This window comes from Plecotus auritus (assembly GCF_963455305.1).
Source record: "Plecotus auritus genome assembly, chromosome: 2".
NCBI classification, from domain to species: domain Eukaryota; kingdom Metazoa; phylum Chordata; class Mammalia; order Chiroptera; family Vespertilionidae; genus Plecotus; species Plecotus auritus.
This window is the reverse complement of record NC_137771.1, coordinates 3,934,238-3,951,135: the sequence shown is the minus strand read 5'-3', so window position 1 is coordinate 3,951,135 and position 16,898 is coordinate 3,934,238. Positions and strand designations below refer to the sequence as shown.

Here is a 16,898-nt window from a genome sequence, read left to right as displayed (position 1 = left end):
CCCCGCTCCTCTGGTCTAGCCCCGGTGCCCCAAAGTTCACGTGTCAGCTTTCTCACTGATGCTTCTGCAGAATAGCCTCTCGCCCTGGTCTCCCGCCTCCAGCCTCCGCCCCACGCCCGAGTCACACCTCTCCATTAAAGCTCAGCATCTCCCAGCAGCCTCTCCAGGCACCCCGCGGGGACACCCCCCTCCCTTCTGTTTGCCGGATAAAATCTGTAGCCCCGACGCTATTCAAAGCCCCCACCCCTACACGCTGGCCACGCACACAGAGCTGTTGACCCACGCAGGCTTCTGATGAGGTCATCTTTACCCCATCATATTGTCAGATACCTTTAAAATTGATTTTGTCTCCTTTCTGCCATCTGGGTTAAAAAGACTCTCAAAAGATGGGGACAGAGTCTCTTTTTTCTTTTGACCCCACCCAAAACACACACGAAAACAACCACGGGATTTTGCACAGCACTTAAGCCTGTGCAGCCAAAAATGAACCGTTAGAGGCCAAGCCAAGGACACCCCAGGCAGGGTCCCTGCGCCACACCTCTGAGCCAGGCCCTGCAACTTCTCCCTGTTGGGGGCTGACCACCGATTCCAAACCTCAGGAAGTCAGTCCCTCAGCAGCCCCGGCGCAGCCAGAACACGGAACACAGTCACAGTCCTACTCCAACCAGTCCTCATATTCCTGCCCCCGTCTGCCTCTGCCCCCCTCTCACGCAAAGGACCCCTGCACGTCCCAACTCTGCGTATGTACCTTCTCCCCTTTCTCTGTTGGGCACACTCCTTTCCATGCATGAAGGCCTGACTCCAAACGCACCTCACCCCACCTCCCGGCTTGCCCGGACTCTCAGCAGAACCGTCCCAGGAGCATTGTTAACAATGCATTCATAAAGGGGGTCTATTTGTTTCCGGGGCAGCAGGGTTTTAGTCAATGGCAAGGGCTCTGGACACAAGCCACCTGCATGCAAGTTAGACTCTCCCGCTTGCAGCTGTGCCCCCCCAGCACCCTGCCCTCACGCCTGTGGGTGAGAACTGAATGAGTCAATACGTAGACGCAAGGTGCCTGGCACACAAGCCCACTCACTACAGGTCAGCGCTCAGGAGGCAGGGCGTCTTGAGATGGGGGGCAGTGACGGGCGCGGAGGAGGGGGGCTTCTGGGTTTCCCATCACGTTCTGTGTTTGACCCGGAACTGGTTTTATAGTTTGTGAAAAGTCAGTTTAGCTTGTGACCGGAGTTTCACATATGTGTGATATGTGCACTTTTCCATATGTATACTGTCTACATACATGTTCGCAACCTCTCCTGGCACCGTGCACAATGCCGGCCCTGTCTGTGCTCGGCGACTAGTTGCTGAATTACCCTGAATGGATGGTGAGCCACAGGGACCAACTGGGGAGGCGGAGAGGAGGAGCCACGCCCACCTGCATATCCCTCAGCGCCAGGGAACTCGGGATGGCGGGAGCCAGGGTCAGGCACCTGGACCCCAGCTAGAGAGGAGGCCTTCGGACTTTTGTAGCTTTCAGATGGGGAGGGTTTCCGTCTCGGAATTGTTTACAAAGGCAGGGGGTTAGCCCTGGGTTCGGACCTGGGCATCCTGAGAAGGGGCCACGGGGAACCCATGACCCTTCACCTTTCCTCCAGCAGCCCGTGTCCGCCTGGCGTGCAAGAAAGGTAGAGTGATGGATGCTTCAGGCCATTGGCTGTGCCCTGGTGGTAGAGGTGGGCTCAGCAGCCTGGAGGCCTCCGTGCAGGCAGCCTCAGGTGGCGTTTCTGCAGAAGGCACGTCCCCTTCCTGTTGCTTGGGTGGGGCCGTTCCCTCCCGGATGGTCCGACACTGATTGCCCGCTGCATCTCTGTCTCGGACAGAGGCCCGTGCATACAAAGTCAGGCGGAGCTGGGTGACTCCGCGCCGGCTCAGAGCTCGGACGGCATGCCAGAACCCAGACCCTCAGGTTGTCTTCCCTTGGGGGTGCTCACGTTCCTTTTCTCAGGTTAGGAATGACGGGTAAGGCATGCCTGCCATTCCAGCAAATCATTACACTGGATGTTATGGGGCTTCGAGGGTACCTGGGTCATTTTTAAAAATAGAGAATAAGAAGCCCAGTTGGTGTGGCTCAGTGGTTCAGCATCGATCTATGAACCAGGAGATCACGGTTCGATTCCCAATCAGAGCACATGCCCGGGTTGCAGGCTCGATCCTCAGTGTGGGGCGTGCAGGAGGCAGCCGATCAATGATTCTCTCTCACCATTTGATGTTTCTATCTCTCCCTTCCTCTCTGAAATCAATAAAAAATTTTAAAAGAAATAAATAAAAATAGAGAAAAAGGAAACTGCTCCGTGATGGGTCCACTTGGCAGCACCCAGCCCAAGTGCCAGTCTTGCCCCTTAAGCAGAGATGGTGAGCCCTTGTCCCAGCCCTAACCTCTGCGAGGGTCTCGTGATGAACCAAGCAGGTGTGGGTCCTGTGGCAGGGGAGGGAGAAGGGTGTTGGATGCCTGTTATCCACCTGCGGTTAGGCAAGGCCGGGGTTGGGAATATCCACCCGTGGGCCTCATACAGCCCGAGAAATCGTTTGGTCTGGCCCTGCCAAGGCATTAGGGGTTAATTAAAGGACCAAATATGGCAGGCTAATTTTTTGTTGTTGTTGTTAATCCTCACCCGAGGATATTTTCCCATTGATTTTTTGGAGAGAATCGAAGGGAGGGTGAGAGACAGAGAGAGAGAAACATCGATGTGAGCGGGACACATCGATTGGTTGCATCCTGCACACGCCCTAACAGGGGCTGGGGATCGAGCCTGCAACTGAGATACATGCACCTGACCAGAATCGAACCTGGGACCCTTCAGTCCATGGGCTGATGCTCTATCCACTGAGCCAAACCAGCTAGGCCCTGCAGGCGTCCTCAAACTACGGCCCGCGGGCCACATGCGGCCCGCCGAGGTCATTTATCCGGCCCGCCAGGTGCCGCTGCCTGTCCTGCTTAGCAGCCGACGCGTCCTGGGCCCGCAGTGCGCATAGGAATTTGTTCATAGTTTTTTTTTTAAAACTATAGTCCGGCCCTCCAACGGTCTGAGGGACAGTGAACTGGCCCCCTGTTTAAAAAGTTTGAGGACCCCTGTATACTATAGAAGAAAAAACGAACAATTCAAGAGGTCGGATACCTTGGCCAAAGACACAGAGATGGTCAGCAGCACCTGGGGTTCAAGTCCCTACTATGATGGTTCTCCAAGTCCCTGAAGACTGCTGGGTCATTCGGGTACCGTTTGTTTAAGAAAGCAGTCTGGCAATTTCCAGACGCAGTGACCTGCTTCCACACTCCTCCTAGCCCAGCAATGGTGAATGCTTGTTTCTGTAAAGATGTCGACTCTGCCGGGCCAGGTCCCTAAGTGACGGCGATGGGTAGAGCCCCCCCTACCAACTGGCATTGAACTTGTGGCAAGAGTGAGAGAGAAACCACTGGGACTGGGCCGCACCAGAACCTGGCCTCTCCTCGCGGTGGAAATCAAAGATGTTTCCGCAGGTGTCAACTTCCAATTAAAAGTCAAATGGGACTCTTGTCAAAGGGAGTAACAGTTTAAAGATAAGTGCAAGGTGCACATTCAGTGTATCTTTAAGGCACCAAGACATTTTTAAGAACCACATTTTTAACAGCTATAGGTCAGGGTGGCAAAGCAATTCAATGGAGAAAGCAGAGCCTTTCAACAAACACTGCCAGGACACCTGGCCATCCCCAAGCACGAGAATGAAGCCCCCGCCCTACCTCACACTGTATATGAAAACTGACTCACGACAGATCAGCCCAGGCTGGGTGGCTCGCTTAGTTGGAGCCTCAACCTGTCCATCAAAAGGTCGTGGGTTCAATTCCTGGTCAGGGCACACACCTGGGTTGCGGGTTTGACCCCCAGTCGGGGCGCATACAGAAGGCAACCGATTGATGTTTCCCTCTCTCTCTTTTTCTCCCTCTTCCTCTCTTTAAAATCAATAAAAAACCATATATAAAGATCAAAGACATAAATGTAAGAGCCAAAACTAAAACACACACACACACAACTCTTAGAAAACATAGAGGTCACTTCCTGTCCTCAGATTTGACAGCTGTTTCTTAGAAATTACACCAAAAGCAAGAAACCCAGGAAAAAACAGATACTGTCAACTGGACGTCATCAAAACTTAAAACTGCTTTCAAGGACAATACCAAAAAAGTGAAAAAGACGGCTCGCTGAAGGGGAGGATGTATTTGGAAATCATATATGTGATAAGGGACATGTATCTAGAATATAAAAAGAATTTTTACAGCTCAAAAATAAACAGGCAAATAACCCCCTTTTTAAAAAAATAGACAAAGGATCTGAAGAGACATTTCTCCAAGGAAGACATACAAATAGTCCATAAGCCCATGAAAACGTACTCAGCATCATTATCAACGGGAAATGCAAGTCAAAACCACAGGGAGACACTGCTTTGCACGCACTGCGATGGCCAATAAAAAGACAGACAACAACAAGTGCTGACAAGGATGTAGAGCCATCGAAACCCTCACACCCTGCTGGCGGGAATGTAAGATCTCCTGTCAGTTCCTCAAAAGGTTAACCAGTCAACTGCCACTCGTCCAGAACGGAAACCATCCCCACACGCCACGATATTTTTAATTTAATTACGTCTATAGACGCTTACGGTGTACAAAGGGTTACTCACCGAGTTCCCATAAGACCCCACCACAACACTGCCAGGCATGTGCCTGAGAGAAATGAACACATGTCCGTCCAGATGGACATTTCCTTGGCAACAAAATGGAATGAACTGACAGATGCTATAACATGCATGGACCTTGAAGGGTCCAGGCCTGGGTCAGCAGCCTGGCTCCACGCTAACTACCTGGGGAGCCAGCTTCCTTCCCTTCCTGTGCCTCAGTTTCCTCCTTTGTGAATGAGGCCTGAGGCCGTGCTGATGTGGTCCTGGGCATGGGCACGGGCACCGTGACCTGTGCCCCGGCTGCAGGGCCTCTGCCTTTGAGATGACCCGCCCTGTGCACGCGGCTGCACGCGTGGGCCCAGGTGGAACCAGCAGACGAACAGCCTACCCAGAAACGAGCACAGACCTGTCGCTTTGGGCCACAACGCTCAGGGTGGCTGGTGACGTAGGGGTCAGTGGCGTGGGGGTTGTGGGAAGGAAAGGTGTTTGCTACCAGGGCAAAGCGGGCTGGCATGACTGGTGCCGCGGGGGGCAGCTGCCAGCTCCGACCCGCAGGAAGGAAAAGATGCGTTGGCCACCGACTGAGGACGTGGGGAACTCTCTGAGGGACACAATGCAGAAGGAACATTCGAAGAAGTTGGGTGAAAACACCATGAACTCATTCTCCCTAGCGCCTCACACAGGCCCAGTCGCCCCTCCGCTGCCCCCTGGGCCGGATGCACGCTAGACCAGCAGTCGCCAACCTTTCAGACCTCACGCACCACCAGTGCTCCGTGGACCGCCGGTGGGCGACCGCTGCGCTAGGCGACAGAATACATGCCAGTCTCTGCCAAGAGGCTCTGCTCTCAGGGGCAGCGGGGTCACGGGTGGGCAACCCGCACCTCTCAGGAAGTGGTCTTGCTTGGCCATAACGCACCCAATGGGCTTTAGCGTCTGACTGCCCTGAGTGTGAATCCCTAGCCATGTGACCCAGGACAAGTCACCTGACCCTCTGAGATTCAGGTTCCTCCTCAGGAAATCGGGGATGGAAACATCTGGAAACATCTGGGGAGCATGACATTGGTGTTTCAGCGGCTGCATCACGTCACAGGGAGGTATCTCTGGATCTCACAGCTTGGGTGTTAGCACCTCATCTTAGTTACACAACAGGGTGAGCTGACTGAGTCCACATCTGGGCCAAGATAGCCAGCAAGACGGCAGCGGAAGCCCCAGTCCGGTGTCTGAGTTTCAGCCCCTCCCCCCGCCCCCCATGGAGCCTTGGAGGGCAGGTCTGGGCCTTGGGAAAGCCCTCACAACAGAGATGAGGTCCCTTCAGGCAGGACGGCTCACTTTTGGAGAACAGCTCTGTGATGGGCTGAATTATGTCTTCCCCAAATCCCTGTGTGGAAGCCCTGACTCCCAGCACCTCGGGATGTATGGGAGATGGGGCTTCTAAAGAGGAGATGAATTTGAGGCTGGGAGGATGGGTCCTAACCCAATCTGACTGGTGTCCTGGTAAGACGAGGACATGTGGACACCGAGAAACCCCAGGCGCGCACGCGCACACACAAACAGGAAAGACCATGTGAGGATCCAGTGAGAAGGTGGCTGTCTGCAAGCCAAGGAGAGAGCCCTCAAGAGAAACCAAACCTGCCAACACCTTGATCTTGAACTTCCAGCCTCCTGAACTGTGAGGAATAAAAGTCTGTTGTCTCAACTGCCTGGTCTGGGGCGTTTTGTGGTGGCCGCCCGAGCTGACTGAGATTAGCACCTTCTTCTAAGCACGGCTCCCCCATGTCCTCACAGCTCTGCCTGGCTGGGGGCTCCCAGACCCTCATGCGCAGAACGCAGGAGCCTCCGTGGCTCTGGTTTGAGGCCACTCTTGCCGCGTCAGGGCCCAAACCCCCTGGAGCCCGCTGGAGAGGAGCTCAGGAAGCAACGGTACTGGGGTCTGAGAGAGCATCAAGGGGACTCCACGCGTGATCAAGGGGTCACACTCTGGGGTCTGAGAGAGCTTCAAGGGGACCCTACGTGTGATCAAGGGGTCACACTCTGGGGTCTGAGAGAGCTTCAAGGGGACCCCACGTGTGATCAAGGGGTCACACTCTGGGGTCTGAGAGAGCTTCAAGGGGACCCCACGTGTGATCAAGGGGTCACACTCTGGGGTCTGAGAGAGCATCAAGGGGACCCCACACGTGATCAAGGGGTCACACTCTGGGGTCTGAGAGAGCTTCAAGGGGACCCTACGTGTGATCAAGGGGTCACACTCTGGGGTCTGAGAGAGCTTCAAGGGGACCCCACGTGTGATCAAGGGGTCACACTCTGGGGTCTGAGAGAGCTTCAAGGGGACCCCACGTGTGATCAAGGGGTCACACTCTGGGGTCTGAGAGAGCATCAAGGGGACCCCACACGTGATCAAGGGGTCACACTCTGGGGTCTGAGAGAGCATCAAGGGGACCCCACGTGTGATCAAGGGGTCACACTCTGGGGTCTGAGAGAGCTTCAAGGGGACCCCACGCGTGATCAAGGGGTCACACTCTGGGGTCTGAGAGAGCTTCAAGGGGACCCCACGCGTGATCAAGGGGTCACACTCTGGGGTCTGAGAGAGCTTCAAGGGCCCCCTGGGCTGTTGGTGGCCTCTCTCCGAGGCAGGAAACCCCGCGAGCCGTTGGAGAGGCTGCGTGTGCACTGCGCCCGGCGGGGTGGCCTGGGAAGGGCGCGTTTGCCCGGGAAGCACTTCGGATGCGCTCACTGAGACGGCACCGCGTGCTCTCCCGCGAGGCCCACCCCGTTTTCCTAACGCGGGAACCGGATCAAAGATACCCGAGTGTGTGCGTTGCCTGCTGGGTGACGACAGAGCCAGTGACCCAGTATCTACACAGAACACCACTTTGAAACCGCCGAACTGGCAGTTCTGCCACCAACACCTGAAGCGCGTGCCCCTTTCAGGGGAGCCACGGGCTAGGACCTGGGAACAGTAATGACTGAGGTCAGGAGGGAGGAGCTGCCTGTCACTCAAGCATCTCTCTTGGACACCCCGGGTCACATTCTGTCGTGGCCCCCACCGTGCGGCCAGGACCCTGCACAGGACGTAGCTCACTGGCGTCGGGACCAGTGACGTGGAGGGATCTGAGAAACACCCTCCGTGTCCTGTCTCAGAAACAGCCCCGCCCCACGATCCTCTGGGATTTAACGCACTTTCAAGTAACTTAACGCCAGGCCGTTCACCAGATGGCAAAGGAGCCCCCGCTCCCTGTCCTATGGGGAGCCCCGCGGAGGCCGGGGAGGAACGAGGTCTGCAAGTGCCCCTGGGGAACCGCAGGCTCAGACTCCCTGCTGTTCTCGCTGAGCCCGAGCTGCTGCTGCTTTCCAAGGGACTTGTCACACATACATCAGCCCGGTCCAGGTTTGGGCCCTGGGGGCTGCAATGCATCGGGCCGCACCCCCTGGGCCAGCAGAACCTCGGCGCTGCTACCTAGCACTTCCGCCGAGCTTCCACTGGCTCCAACTGCTCCCGTGGCCCAGGCCCGGCCTTCCGATGCGCCGTAACCCTCGTCGAGCTTACATAATTGGAGCCTGGGTGCATTTTTTATGCCCTGAGAATCACATGAATTGTTAGCATCACGGAAGACGCCCGAATGCTGAGTCTACGCCTTCCTTTCTCTTACAGGTGAATTACTGAGCAGAAACGCTCTTGCCTGGTCCCCTCCCTGGCGGCTCTGAGATCCCCGTGTGCGCCCAGCTGGTCGCATTGCAAGGTGAGCCCCATTCCCATGGGTGTTGGGGGCTGGGGTATGGGGAGGGGAGCACTGTGGGAAGAGGGGGCGCTGGTTCTGGGGCTTCCTCCAGGCTCCCAGCCCCCAGCATGGGAGAGGGAGGGGGGACGGGGGAGAGGGAGGGGAGACAGGACAGAGGGAGGAGAGGCCAGGTGGAGCTGCGCACGACCCCACAGCCGAAAACGGAGCCATCGGAGAGCCCTTGGTGAGGAGGAACAGGCCGGAGCCAGGGGGCCCGTCTGAGGGTGGAGTTGGTTTACCCAGCGCCAGGGGCTGTGGCACAGGTGAGCAATTCAGAGAGGTAATTGCGACAGTATGTTAGGATAATAACCGGAGCCGTCAGAGGCGCCTGGAATTTCTCATTTGATTTCACTTTTGGGCGGACTGATCTGCAATCCAGTTAATGTCACATCTCTGCCCAGGAACTCTGGGACTTTGCACAGTATTCTCTGCAGAAGACAAAGTATTCGCCCACCCCGTTTGCTTTTTCCCTCCCTTTCCAGCTCCTGTGAGTTGAGGGGAGAACTCTCTGTTCTCAGCAGGTGGCCCCTTAAAAACCCTGACGGCAGCCGGCCCTGGGCGCATCGAATAAAGGAGGTTGGGGCCAAGCATCTGCATTCTTGTCTTGGGTCGTTTGACTGAAACCTGTCCAGTGACAGGGAGACCAGGAGGCGGCGATGGTGCCGTGTCCGATTTGGACACCCTCCCCAGTCTGGTTCTGACATCAGGGATGCCCCAGCCCAGTGGTCGGCAAACTGCGGCTCGCGAGCTTGCCGCTCTGTTGACTGAGTTTGCCAACCACTGCGTAAGGCATTACCCTTACCCAGAAGTTTTGACTTCAGGTTAAAGACATTGGTACATTATTAAAATGTTTTTTAAGTGTTTTTCCCTAAGGCAGTGGTCGGCAAACTCATTAGTCAACAGAGCGGCAAACCGCGGCTCGTGAGCCGCATGTGGCTCGTGAGCCACAGTTTGCAGACCACAGCCCCAGCCCTTTAAAGCTGAGATCAGTTAGCAGTGAGGACAGTGGTCACAAGGACACCACTGGCTGTCCATCCATCCATCTGTCCATCCATCTACCTGTCCATCCATCCATCCATGTATCCATCCATCCACCCACCCATCTATCTCTTGAGAAGCATTTATTGAGCACCTATTGTGTTCCTGGCCTCTTGGGACACATTGATAATTAAGACTAAAGTCCTTAGCCTCAGGACCCTGCATAGTCTCACCTTAGTCAATTTCATCCACACCTCTTGACCCATTTCATCCAATGCCACCTTCATGCAGGCACCCCACAGACTTCTCTCTCCTGCCCATGTGCTTCTCCAAGCTCTGGAGCCTACGTCTTCACACCTGCTATTGGATTTTCATGGGGTTTGGCGGGGGGGTCCCAAAGGTCCTTCAAACTCCACCCAACTTGTGGCTGGTCCTCTCCATCTCTAACCCACCTACAAGCCTACTGATGCCACCTCCTAAATGCCTCTTGTCTGTCCCCTCTCTTCAGAACCTCCAGATCCGGCAGTATCTCCAGCCTGGAGGGCTAACTGGTCTACCTCCACTGGCTCCGGCCCCCGTCCATCCATTTTCCATGCGGTGGCCAAGGGCACTTCTCAAAATGCCAACCTGGCCACGTCACCACCTCCCAAACCCTCAGTGCCTGCCCTCTCCTTGGGGATAAAGCCAGGGTCACAGTGTCCGTACCTGAGTGTCCCTCCAACCTGCCTGGTCTGACCCTGGCCTCCCTCTCCCCTTCCCCCTCCCCGGCCCTCACGGGCTCCCTCCACCACAGAGCCCTCTGTGCTGGCTGCTCCCTCTGCCTGGAATGCTCTTGCCTCGTCTCTTCCTGGAGGTGACTTCTGCTCCTCCTTCACATGGCAGCTTTAGGCTCGTGTCCTCAGACTCCCCCCAAGACCTACCCAGGACCTGCCCCTGCCCCGCTTTGGGACAAGGTGCCCACGTGCTTCTCTGTGCAAAGGCTTGGGGGTCAGGTCTGACTTGCCCTCCACTGGGTGGGGAGCTGGGGGAGCTCAAGAATCACCTCTGTTCTTATTCATCTGTTTTGAGTCCAGCTCTGAGCCCAACGCCTGGCACCTAACCTCCATGAATGGTGAGGGATGAAATGCTTACAAAGAGAACCTTGCTAGTGGAGGAACTGACAGAGTGGATGGGGAGGCCAATGAGAAGGAAGGCGCCCAGCATGTGGGGGGAAGGGATGAGGGGGGAAGTCAGCTTTTACAGTGGCCTCTGGGGCCTCAGAGTGGCCGATTTCAACAGAGCAGGAGTTCTCTGAAACGACCACAGGGAAAAGACCCGAAGAGCCAGAGGGAACAGCATGTGCAAAGGCTCAGAGGTAAGAAGCGACATGGTATGTTTGGGAAGCCCTGAGGACTTTAGTGGAGTGGAGCGTAGAGCATGGTGCAGGGGGAGAGGCAGAGCCACCGATGAGCTGAGAAAAACGGGCTGAGGTCAGCTCTTAAAGCTCTGTATTCCATCCGGAGACGCGGCGTTCATCCCGACCTTCCCACAGAGCAGGGGCCCCCGCCCCCCAGCAGCCCTGTGTGCCCTGCTCTCCCAGCTCTCGTTCCCCGGCTTATAGGTGCTGGTGCTCTGGCCCGTCTCTCCTAGTGGGCAGCACCTGGCGCAGCGCCTGGCACATCTGGGTGCCCGTCAAACCTTCCTGAACGCATCAGTGACGTACAGCATGGGTGGCAGGGGAAGCATTGGGACACCCCATCCTAGATACGAGACGATAAAGGCCCGAGATAGGAACAGGACGGAGGGACCGGCAGGAGGAAGCCCTGTGAGGTGTGAAGGTCTGAATTCGCGAACTGGGTACGGGAGGGCCATGAGAAGGGAGAGGCAGGGGCAAGGGATGCCTCTAGATCGGAGGCCAGGTCAGACGCGGCACAGTTGGTAGCACAGGCTCGGAGGAAGACGCATGCAGAGGTCAAGGTCAGGCGGATGGGGCAGGCCACTGGGTCTGAGAGTCTGTGTCACCTGCTTGCTGTTGTCAGAGGCCTCATCTGTAGAATAGGGACCTCATGGGCTGCAGAGCCGACACACACCTCTCCCACGTGGATGCAGCCTGCTGCTATGGATGTCACCAGCTCTTCTCCACGTGGGCTCCCCTGAATGAGGTGAGGTCTGGGGCAGAGTCCCTGCTCACGTCCCCGGAGAAAGGACACTCCTTTGCCCATCTGCTGACGCCACGAGGGGCGTGGAGCTCAGAGTGGGAGTGTCTGTCGGTGCGAACAGTCTGCAGTCAGGACAGGCGGACACCGACCAGCAAAGGAACCACGGTCCACCCTCGGCCGGGAGTCAGGCCGGCTCCTCTCTCACCCCTGTGTCCTGGCTTCAGGGTGTCGGTGGTGCTGGGCGCGCTGGGGATGGGGAAGGGGGCAGAAGGGAGGGCAGCATCCCGAACGAGGAGTCAGGAGGGGCTTCTGTCCTGATTCGGCCAAGGTGGGGGCCATGCCACCTCTTTTGGGGTGCAGGCCCTTCAGGGAGGATGAGCAGGGGGACGAGGAGACACAGCGGAGTTTCCCTCGAGTTCTAACTCCCGAGGTTCTGAGTTTCTTTCTGGTGTATGGACTCGTCCCACTCTGCCACGGACTTTTCACGCTGCCCCCGTGTTTCTTATTAAATACGGAACATGAGAGAGACCTGCCTGTCCCTCTTTCCAGACAGTGGAAGCACAGCAGGCCGCTGCGGCTGGGAAGCGGCCTCCGCTCGCAGGCCTACTTTGCATGTCCTGTTGTCACAGAGGGAGGGGGCAAGGCGCCAGGCTGCTTGGGAGGGGTGAGAACGTGTGTGTTTTTAGGAGCTTTTAGAAAAAGAGGCCTTTGCGTGGCCCAGCCCGGGCTGCTCTGCCGGCCCAGTCCTGTGTGAAGCTGGTGGGGCGGGAGGTGGCTCCCCTCACGGAGTCTGGGACCTGGGGCCGCTTCTTCCGGGAGGCCCAGCCCTGCTCTGCCCCAGCCCCCTCCTTGCTGCCGAGGCTCTGAGTCAGGAGGCCTCAGACCACTGCTGCCCGCCCCCACCGCTGGATAAACAGATGCATCTCCCTTCTTCCCAGGGCGGCACCTCTGGGAGCCAGGCCTGGGAGGGGCTCAGGACGCCAGCAACACGTGGCCTGGCCTGGCCTGGCAGCGTCCCACCCCTGCCGCTCTCCCCGGGTCTCAGTTTTGCCGGAGGCTTTTCTTCGGGGCTACGGCCTTCTGATGGCAGCTGGCCTGTGCCCAAACACGCTGGCAGGAAGATGGCGTCCGGCGTAAAACGCCAGAGCGAGTGCCATTGCCCAGGCGGGCAGCTGGCCGTCTCGTCTCCCGGCCCATCCGCAGGGCTGGTTCCTGCATCCATGGCAACCAGCCAGCAGCCTCCAGGGGTCTGACATCCACACAGCATTTGAGGGCGAGGCACAGTCTGTTCCTGTTTGAGGGCTCACCTCTGGCTCCTGCACGCCCACGGGGAGCAGAGGGAGCATTTTATCCCGGTGCTCGGAGCTCGGAGAAGGGTGGGATGGCCCCGAGCCTGTGGGTGGGGAGCTGTCTCCGGGCTGCAGACCTAGCAGAGTCGGGCAGGAGAAGCAGGCCCAGGTCTGGTCCTCTCGCTGCAGGAGGAGGGGCCGAGGTGGTGGAGACACGGATCTGCTGGGCCGGGTGAGTCTGCGAGGCTCCTGGTCCTTCCTGTGGGCCCAGCCGGAGGATGGCACGGCTCTGAGCTCACAGACAGGCTGGGCACCACCTTATCCGGAGTCACGGCCGCTCCTCTGGGTTCTCCAAACTCACGCTGCTCCCTCTTGCCTCGGGGCTTCCCACGTGCGCCTTCCTCACAGGAATGCTGTGCCCCCTCTCCTGGCATCTGCCCGGCTTTTCCTGGAAAGGCCCCTCTCCCAGCCTGGCCGGGGTCCTCCTCTCCTTCCTCCTGCTCGCTGGCTGCTGCTCCTCAGCCCCTTTGCCACCCCCGTTCGCTTGACATGCAAATACTGGGGAGCCTGTGGCTCCCTGCACCCCTCCCCTCCTTTACCTGATTCTCTCACGGAACAAGCACATTTAGACAGAAATTCCACCTCTGAGCTCAGGACTGCCATATTTTACTTCTGTTCTGGGCCTCTCCTTGGCCTGCAGGCTTTCAAACCCAACCATGTACCTGGCGATGCTGACAAGGCTGCCAACCGAGACAGGACCAAACCGAACTCTGGATTCTCTGCCTCCTGAACCTGCTTCTCCAGCTCCTCCATCTCAGGACATGGTCCACGGAGCCCCAGCTGTTCAAGCCCTGCATCTGGGCACGGCCCATCCTCCTGTTCTCATCCTCCACCTTCGTCACCAGCCCAACCTTGACCCTGCCTCCAGACGCCTCCACTGTCTCTGGGGCTCACCATGACCAGCCCCCCCTGGTGCCACCATCACCTCCCGCCTGCGTGGTGCCATTCACTTGTGACAGGAGGTGGGGAGGAGTGAGTGGGGGTCTCAGCGAGGCATCCTTTCTCCATGCAGCAGCCGGGGGCTTGAAAACACACCTGAGTATGGCCACTCCCCTGCTCAGAACCTGCCACGGCCCCCGGTTTTATCCTCAGGATAAACCCAGCTCCATGCCGTGGTGGGCGGCCCAGGGGCCCCTCCTCCTGCGCTTCCCGACTCCCTCGGCCGCAGTGCCTCCTCAGCGCCCCCAGCGCCTGCTCCTTCCCTCTCTGGGGATGTAGCTCTTGCTCTTCCCTCTGCCTGAATGTGATCTCCTTCCTGTCACTTGTCTTCCCACGGAGGCTTCCTCTGACCCCCGACCTCAGGGAGCCACCTGGCACCCTCTGCCAGGCCATCCCTCTTCAGCGCCCTGAGAGTTGCCACGAGAATAAATGTCTTGGAGCTGGTGCAGCGCCTGGCGCCCCGATGACAGGAGAACCAATGGCCTGGCCGCAGGAGACTGGCTGGGACGCGTGAAGAGATCCGGGCTGAATGCAGGTGGCAGAGGGATGGAGAGAAGTGGGGAGTTAGGGAGAGAAACCCCGGACGGTGCCGGGAGGTGGGGAGGAGCGAGCGGGTCGGGAGGAGCCTGGTTCTCTGGGTGGGGCTGCCCACTGAGGTGGGGAACACTGCAGATGATGGGGTGGGGGTGGGGGGACAAGATAAGGACAGGTGTGAGGCCCCTGCGGACACGCTGCCTGGCCAGGAGAACCCGCAGCGCTGTGCAGCAGGCAGGCGGCCCTGGATCTGAGGAGAGGTACAGGGAGGGGATATCGGGTACCTTCACCTGGACACTGAAAGGCAGAGAGTTGGGGGGCGGGCAGCCCTCGGGGGAGTGGGCAAGGGGAGAGCGGCCCAGGGAAGCTCGCTGGGGCCAACGTGGCACCCACTTGACTTGGGGGCTGTCAGCACCTCTGACGAGGCCACCCATCCCCTTGTGACGCCCTCGGACCCCAGGCTCTGCGACTCCACCCTCTCCGGGGTCCCTCCGACGCCCGGGGCTGCTCCTTCTCAGTCTCCATCACCGGCTCCTCCTTCTGGAATGTTCTGTTAATGCGCATGTGGCCGGCTCTCTCCTGGGCCACTCTCTTCTCCCCCGGCCTCAGAATGGACCTTGTTTGGGTCTCTGTGATGAGTTAGTTACAGACCGAACTAGTTAAGAGGGTTCCTGCTGGACTGGGCCTCAGCCAGCGACCGGCGTCCTTATCAGAAGAGAAAACAGACAGACGCACAGCGGAGGGTGTCCACGGTGACGGAGCAGACACGGCAGTGATGTCCCCATGGCCGAGGGCGGCCAGGGCTGCGGAGCTGCCAGGAGCCAGAAGAGGCGAGAGGGGCGCTCCCCTGGAGCTCAGAGGGGCGCCCTGCGGCCCCTGGCGGGGCCTCCAGCCGCCGGGCCTGCAGATGACACAGTTCCGAGGCCGCGAGTGCGCAGCGGCCCCAGGAAACAAGGTGAAAGGCAAGGACAAGCCATTGGTAGCGACCACAACGGGGTCCTGCCTCACCCCTCAAGGTGAGCTGCCTGACGCCCGGGTGGCCGGCCCGTCCCCCAAGGCAGCCAGGTCTCCCGCCCTCAGGGCCCCCCACTTGGCGTTGACCTGGTGTCCTGTACCCACAGCCAGGAGGAGGCCGCCTCGGCCGCTGCAGACCCGGTGGCGTCTGCTGCTCGCGCCTCTCCTGTCAGGGAGGGCGCCACTTGTCACTGCTGCAAGGAGGCAGCGAGGCCACCCCAAGGTGACCCCTCCCGGCCACCCAGAGCAGCTCTAGACAGAGCCACGTGGTGTGGCCCCAGCTGCAGGGTGAGATGCTCCCCTGGGGGTCCCTGGCTCAGGACAGACCGCCCCCACCACCCCCCCCCCCCCCCGCCTCCTGGGTCACAGCTTCTCCCCGCCATCCCGCCTCCTGGGTCACAGCTTCTCCCCACCATCCCGCCTCCTGGGTCACAGCTTCTCCCCGCCGTCCCGCCTCCTGGGTCACAGCTTCTCCCCGCCGTCCCGCCTCCTGGGTCACGGCTTCTCCACGCCGTCCCGCCTCCTGGGTCACGGCTTCTCCCCGCCGTCCTGCCTCCTGGGTCACGGCTTCTCCCCGCCATCCTGCCTCCTGGGTCACGGCTTCTCCCCGCCATCCTGCCTCTTGGGTCACGGCTTCTCCCCGCCGTCCCGCCTCCTGGGTCACGGCTTCTCCCCGCCATCCCGCCTCCTGGGTCACAGCTTCTCCCCGCCATCCCGCCTCCTGGGTCACAGCTTCTCCCCGCCGTCCCGCCTCCTGGGTCACAGCTTCTCCCCGCCGTCCCGCCTCCTGGGTCACGGCTTCTCCACGCCGTCCCGCCTCCTGGGTCACGGCTTCTCCCCGCCGTCCTGCCTCCTGGGTCACGGCTTCTCCCCGCCATCCTGCCTCCTGGGTCACGGCTTCTCCACGCCGTCCCGCCTCCTGGGTCACGGCTTCTCCCCGCCATCCTGCCTCCTGGGTCACGGCTTCTCCCCGCCATCCTGCCTCCTGGGTCACGGCTTCTCCCCGCCATCCTGCCTCTTGGGTCACGGCTTCTCCCCGCCGTCCTGCCTCCTGGGTCACGGCTTCTCCCTGCCGTCCTGCCTCCTGGGTCACGGCTTCTCCCCGCCATCCTGCCCCCTGGGTCACGGCTTCTCCCCGCAATCCTGCCTCTTGGGTCACGCTGGGCCCGGAAGCACGCAGAGACCCAGGAGCTAACCGGCCTCCGTGTGTCCCAGGCCCACGGCAGGTGACCGCCCCCTTCTAACTGACGGGGACGCTCCCGATGCCATTGCTTCTCCCACGTTGCCTCCAAAGTGCCCCATATTCAATGACGCTGGCGTCTTCCCTTAAAAACGCTGGTGAATTCTGCGTTCTACTCCATAAGACAAGCTGTCCCTGCTTCAGCGACACAGTGGCATTTACATGATTTACAACCAAATGACGGAAACTTTGTCCCTCCCCCACATCATCTGGCCAACGTGACACCCCAGAACGTGTTCCC

General features: G+C 59.0%; 1 protein-coding gene and 1 long non-coding RNA gene across 14 annotated transcripts in view; one reads left to right on the top strand and one right to left on the bottom strand.

The window, feature by feature from the left end:
- CAMTA1 (calmodulin binding transcription activator 1) overlaps positions 1-16,898 on the bottom strand; it is a 701,446-nt gene that overhangs the window by 54,464 nt on the left and 630,084 nt on the right. The gene's annotated exons all lie outside the window — the stretch shown is intronic.
- On the top strand, positions 8,299-12,089 carry LOC308242441. The gene is made up of 4 exons (XR_013959955.1): positions 8,299-8,426; positions 9,952-10,554; positions 10,722-10,797; positions 11,462-12,089. It is a non-coding gene; the product is annotated as an uncharacterized lncRNA (long non-coding RNA).